Source organism: Xiphophorus maculatus, chromosome 5 (genome assembly GCF_002775205.1).
Source record: "Xiphophorus maculatus strain JP 163 A chromosome 5, X_maculatus-5.0-male, whole genome shotgun sequence".
In the NCBI taxonomy this organism is placed as follows: Eukaryota; Metazoa; Chordata; class Actinopteri; order Cyprinodontiformes; family Poeciliidae; genus Xiphophorus; species Xiphophorus maculatus.
Window position 1 is genome coordinate 25,604,310 of NC_036447.1, and position 6,739 is coordinate 25,611,048.

Here is a 6,739-nt window from a genome sequence, read left to right on the forward strand (position 1 = left end):
ACTGTAAACTTGTTTCACAACATAATGTCAGAGTTTTACTGTAAATTAAAGTTTACATTTCTTTAAGATAAGAATATTTTACCATAAACCGAAAAATTTCATAAAAGAAATTTTAGTCCAAGTACTGTGAATAACAGGTATTTATTTTCAGCAGATTTGTAGAAATAAAATCCATTTACATATTTGCAATGTCATAAAAAAACAATGTCACAATACAATATAATGTGCTGTAAAACAACAAAACCATAGAACACATTTCCTACACCTGAAGATCTTTTATTCCATTTGTCAAACAAAATCAGTGGGATCCATCTTGTGGAAGCTGAACTGTAAAGAATAAGACAGACAATGTGGGAGGTCATGAGATGGTCAGGAAGTTATCTACGTTTTCAAATCGACAGGAAGTTGACAAATTAAGCTGAAGTGACAATGTTCACATGCATAAAATCTTTGTCATAAAGCAGCATTAAGTTGATAATTTGTTTTAAAAAAAATCAATTGGACTGAAGTGATAATAGAAGCTGCATAAAGAATGAGCAGGACTGGCTTCACTTCAGGTTTTTGGATTGTTTATGGCAAAAGCAGTCAGTCAGTCAGTCTTCAGTAATTCAAAAGATTGCGTACTACAAATGTCCCCAAGGGGACGATGAAGTACAACAATCTTTTTAGTCATTTTGTTGGTGCTGATGGATTACTGCAAAGGTGTGCCTAATAAACTGAAAACTGCATAGTATAAAAATACACCACACTTAAACGACTACACACTTATACATTTCTGTGATTTATTAAGAGATGCAGCGACATCCACTTTTTACCACGGACACAGAAAAGATGCAGGCTACTCTAAAGGGCTATTGTGTAGGAATCACATGGCATTTATAAATAATCATTAAAATCAGATTAAAAAGGCTAAAGTAAAGTCAGAGCATGCAAGATAGGAGGAAAAGACAACAAAATAATAAACATTTACATTTGGTAAAATACTTACCTAGTTGGAAGTCCTCCATTCAAATTCAGCAAGTTGTTGGAAGAAGGTGGTGATCTGGGAGTTGACACTGACTACTTTCCTCTTGACAAGACTTCCCGTCTTGCAGCTTGTATCGACTTTGGCTGTGCATTTGGTACCAACATCTGGATTGATCCTCACAAAGAATCTTTTAACAGAAATAAAATATATTAATTGTATTTTTTAATGAAGACGTACAATACAGCAATCAGCTATGGTTCTTCACCATCAGTCAAACTGTCATAAATTTAATTCATAAATGGCTTGGTGTAGAGTACTTGCCATTGTATCATCTCCAGCGTGGTGGATGCTGACTCCTGATACTCCAGATTGAAGACAGAATATGACCCAAGAAAGACAGCAAGGACGCTGGCAAAGTCATGTAGTTGCTCAGGCTGGAAAAATACCTTCTCCTCCATACTGACCATCCACCGGGTTGCAGACATCAAGCTATTTCCTAAAATAGACAAACCCTTGTCAGGCTAACGCTAGTGAGTAAAAGTACAGACTACCATAACAATTACATACATTGCTACAAAAAAATTATAGTGATAGAAAATATTCCTCTTACCAAGCATGATTACCCTTGGTGTAGTGGGTAAGGTCATTTCCATTTCAACAGACATCTTGGTGGAAGATACCTTTAAAACATAAAAGGAAAACTCTCTTAAATATGAATTACTGGTAGTAATTTATATTTAAAGGGCCAGTTCACCCAGATTACAACAGGTTTTTGAGAACCTCATCCCGGAGACTAGACTAGACTTTACCCCTACATCCTGCTACCACTCTGAAACAGCGGATGTGAATGACAGTTTGTGGGGCTAAATGCATTTTTTAAAGCATTACATTCCACAAGTGTTCAGTCTGACTTCTGCAATGGCGGTGACTCCTGTTTATGTGGGACCTGAATGCAGAAAATGTTCTGAAGGAAGCAGGACATTGCTCTATTCCACATGCAAACCGATAATTAGCTGTGTGTTGATGTTTCTTCACATGACCACAAAATTCTGTAAATTCTGAAGTACAAATGCTGCAGAATTTACACCTGTACATAGTTGCACCTGTTAGTACTGACTTAACTGTAAATTTACAGGAGCATGGTTTAAACATGTGAACAGTCCTTATATGTAACCAGGGTTGGAAATTAACTTTTTTGTCCACCTGCCACTGTGGCTGAACAAACTCAAAAAATAACAGAAACTACTTTAATTTTTTTCACCTTTGTCCTCATTTACAAACTCTTATACACTATGTTGGAGATGTAATGGTACTTTAGCAGGCTAACCAGCTGTAGCAAGCTCAAAGTTATAGATTAGGTTAGCTGCTCCTCTACATTTCCAGACTATTTTGTGGCTTCAAATATGTTTGAAGAGCTTTTTACCTGTTGTCTTGTCTTTTGAAGAGATGAAGCTATGTTAGCAGTCAGCAGGACAGAACTGCACAGCCACTTGGAGGGAAAAAGCTTGGGAGTTTAAAAAAAAAGGTCATCTGAAGAAAAGAAAAAAAAAGAACAAAGTTAGAAATTCATCCTTGCTGACCTACTGTAGCTAATCTGCACTTTTAACATTTGCAAGATCATGGTTTAAACAAATGAACAGTCATTACATGTAAAAAAAAAAAAAAAAGAGAAGGGGGGATCAATTATCAGTTAAGGTTATATTGTTCCACAAAGGATGTAGCAACAATGCTAACAGACACTCAGCACTGAGCTCATCTCAACCTAAAGCCGCCCGAGGAAGATTAAGCGGCAAAAGTCAAGCTAAAACCTTCAACGGTAAAATTAGCACCTTAGCTAACGTTAATTCCGAACCAGCTCAAAAAATAACCATCATATTTTCCTTTCTTTCACCTCATTTACAGACACGTAACTTATAAGGTTGCAATATGCCAGTTATATAAAACACCAGAGTTAGTAACGTAAAGGTAGTTATGTTACCAGGCTAACCAGCACAAACGAGCTCATGCTAAAATGCTAAGTTATAGCATTATAGCATGATGCTATAAGTTACGTTAACTCCATCTAAAATGTACATTTCCAGACTAGGTTTTGGCTTCAAACAGTTTTCTAAGAAGTGTTTTTTTTACCTGTCTTGAAGAGCTGAAGCAGTGTGAGCCCACAGCACGGAGACAGAGCTGCACTTGCACTTGGAGGGAAAAAGCTGGTTGGAAGCGAAGCCACGCTTGATGACGTAGCTAGATAAACTGCATGTTAATGTTAGCTAGGATGTGAAAAAAACAAAAGTACAAGCTCTCTTTCTGCCTTAACCCTCTGGTGCATAGCGGTCACTACAGTGGACAGCTGTTTAGAAGTCATTGTCTCCTAAATGCAGTGGCTTCTACGGTGGTATTGCATATCAGTCCTTAGAATGCTCTCTACTGCTCCCCTCCACTGAGGTTAATTCAGTGGCAAGTTGTTGTGACTACAAGTTAATGTCATCGGAGTCCAAGATGGCCGGCAGACAGACACAGTCAATGACCACTCCTGGAATATCCTCTCAATCCTTCTATTCTCGGAGAATTCTAGAGGTAAAAAAATATGCTGACATGCAGGAGCATCTAGGTAACAATATTATTAACTTAGTTTGGAAAAATTTATTTCATGTAAGTAGGAAATTGCGATTAACCATGTGTCCACCACAGTGGACATCATGCATTGCTGACTATATTTTTAACATGAGTCATGTAGTTGATTTATCTTTCATTATAACTGTTTTGCTTGCAATTAAATTCATTTTGAGTATATCTATGTTAGTTTTAAAAATATAATTTTTTATTCAGATCTTTTGTAGTTTGTGTTAGTAAAATTATAATTTTCTCATACTTTTAGACCACAAGTGCAGCAAAGAATAAGGAACACTATAGAATAGTCGAGGAAATTCCCTCTGACTCCTCTGATGATGAGTATAGTGACAGCAGTCATGAGGAATGGCTGCCAAAGAACACTAGAAATATTGGAGATACGGATGATGAAGGAGATGCAGACAGTCTGGATGCTGAAAGTCAAGATGATGAGGGCCAGGATGATGAAGGACAGGATGCAGATGGAGGTCAGCAAGATGAGGGAGCTGAGGAAAATGTCCACATGGTACCTGCTCAGAGAAATGTTCACAAGGGCCATACCTGCACTCAACCCCGCAAATATGTCTGGAAAGTCCAAGACAATAACTTTGATGGAGACTTTCCACCTTTTCTAGGAGAAAGGAGAGTAAATGTTGATGGAAGAGAACCAATTGATTTCTTTGGGTATTTGTTTCCCTTAGATCTCATTGATGTGATAGTGCATTACACCAACATGTATGCACTGCAGAAAGGGAAAGAAAATCTGGCAGTGACAAGCGAAGAAATGCAAAGTTTTCTAGGGATCAACATGGTCATGGGGTACATTCGGTATCCTAGGACACGGATGTACTGGTCAAGCCTTATCTTCAAAGCTTCTGTGGCCCGTGCACTGATCAATTCTGGCTCTGGTCAGCAAAAAAGAAAAGGAAGACCCAGTGGAGCCCCACCTCCAGCAAAGTGCAGAGCAGTGACCAAAGTACCCAGGGAGGTCAGGTTCAGCGCAGGAAATCACTGGCCTTAGCTCACTCAAGTCAAAAATGCAAACAGATGCCACGATGCTGCATGCACAAGGAAGACCAAATACATCTGCATGCAGTGCCATGTGGCACTGTGCCCTGGATGCTTTGCCAATTTTCATGTAGCCTAGGAGTTAGGAAAATGAGTTAGGAGAGAAGTTAGAAGAGGAGTTGTTTGATGAAGATTGTTCTCTTGGTTTGGATTAACAGAAGGGCTATAGAATGTTAGAGTGTATGAAAGTATGTTCAAGTGCTTTTCAAAGCCCACAATGGAATATGAGGTCATGGATTTATGATCAAACTCAGATGAAATTATTCTTCAGTTAAGTTCATACTGTTCTATGTTGAGTCTTGAAGTGCATGTAATCCACTGTAGTGGACATTTCTGTAACTTCCTGGAAAAATAACATTTTTGAAAAAAAAAGTTTATATTTGTTTTTTTATGCCCTAAGAAGAGTAAAAACACATTTAAAAAAAATCTTGACTCAGGGATTCATAATTCATGCATCAGAGGGTTAAAAATATGTTAACCACTAAAGGAGTAAAAATACAGAAACAGGGAACCACGATGAAGCAGCTATGATGACCGTTGGAAATCAAATATAATTCTTATATTATAAGTACAGAACCACTACTGTAATGTGTAAACAGTAAATTACTGCAAATTCAAAACATACAGTAAGTTACTGTAATACTATGTACTATACCCATAATGCAATGCAAATTACAGTAACTACTTGTAAAGATGTCTTATGGTAGTTTTACTGGGCATTTTGTGGTATTTAACTGTAAAAAATACAGCAAAGGCTAACAGTGCTGTTTAGATTTATTTACTGGTATTTCTTCTTAGAAATGTTTTTCTTGTAAACTCTGTGTTTTCATATCCCTCATTTAGACATTTGTCTAAAACTTCCCTCCCAGTAAAAGTTCCTCTTCTACTCTGAAGGAAACCACACGACTTATTTCTCTCTGTGTGAACCGAGGAGTCTGTTCTTCCATTAGCTCTGTTACGATGTTCAGAGTAAATGTGTTCACTCCTGTGCACATTATCACTTCGTCTTGCTTTGTTTTTGGATTTAAACATTCATCACGATTTAGTAGGAAATCCTTGCAAGTTTTTGCAAAAGTACAAAAGTGAAGCATCAGTTTCTAAAATGATCTTAGTCTGGCCTCAAGGGGTAGAAAACACATAATGTATATTGCATTAGATTGATAGACAACACCAGCTCACAGACACACAATAATAATTCAGCACCAGCACAGCCTGCATGCAGTGTCACACGTTCACACCACTGCATGCTGCACCGCTGTTGCATGGGCAGCTACTTTTACACATGTATACTAGCATACGAACACAGACACCCACGCTTCACTTGGTGTACTCGTCATCTCTATATTTGTCAAACTAAGATGAACATTTCTTATTTATCTTGAATGTACATGTAACACTGACTTTTACTTGTGACTTATTCATGTTCTTCAAAAAGAATTAAATGATTTACTTTTCCCAAAAGAATTCAACAAAATTCATCATTTTAGCTGAAAATGTTTTCATCGTGTCGTTTCTTCATTAAGCTCCTTGCAACACGACAAAGATCTAATCTAAAATGTGAAACGTTTAGAGGAAGCTCATGCAGTGAATTTTAAAGGTGTTTGACTTTAATCATCCATCCAGTCAGAGCTTTAAAAATATTAACAAAGACGACTGACATAAATAAAATCTATCTTTGGAATTGTCTAAAAATATATATATATAAAAATCTCTCAGGACTTTTTAAAGATTAAAATAAAAATCTATCCAGATTATTCATAACCTTTATTCAGTCTTATCTTTACAAAACACACATTAATAAATATATTGTAAGCAGTACATATTTTTCCCCTTAAATCATTTTGTCTAGACGCTTTAAATTCTGATTTCTTTCCTACTTCATAAAACCTGAAATCCAAATGCAGGCTGTTTGAGGTGGAAGATAAAGTTTCCTGCTCATTACCTGCTGCCATGAGAAGGACGATAACTCCACGGATCGCTGCTGAGAAACTCATAGCTGCTCCTTTCTTCTCTTTAAATGAACTAAAAAGGCAGAAACTCTACTTTAGTCTGCAGAGCAAAGTAACAGGAAGTTATTTTCCCCAAATAACTTTATGCAAATGG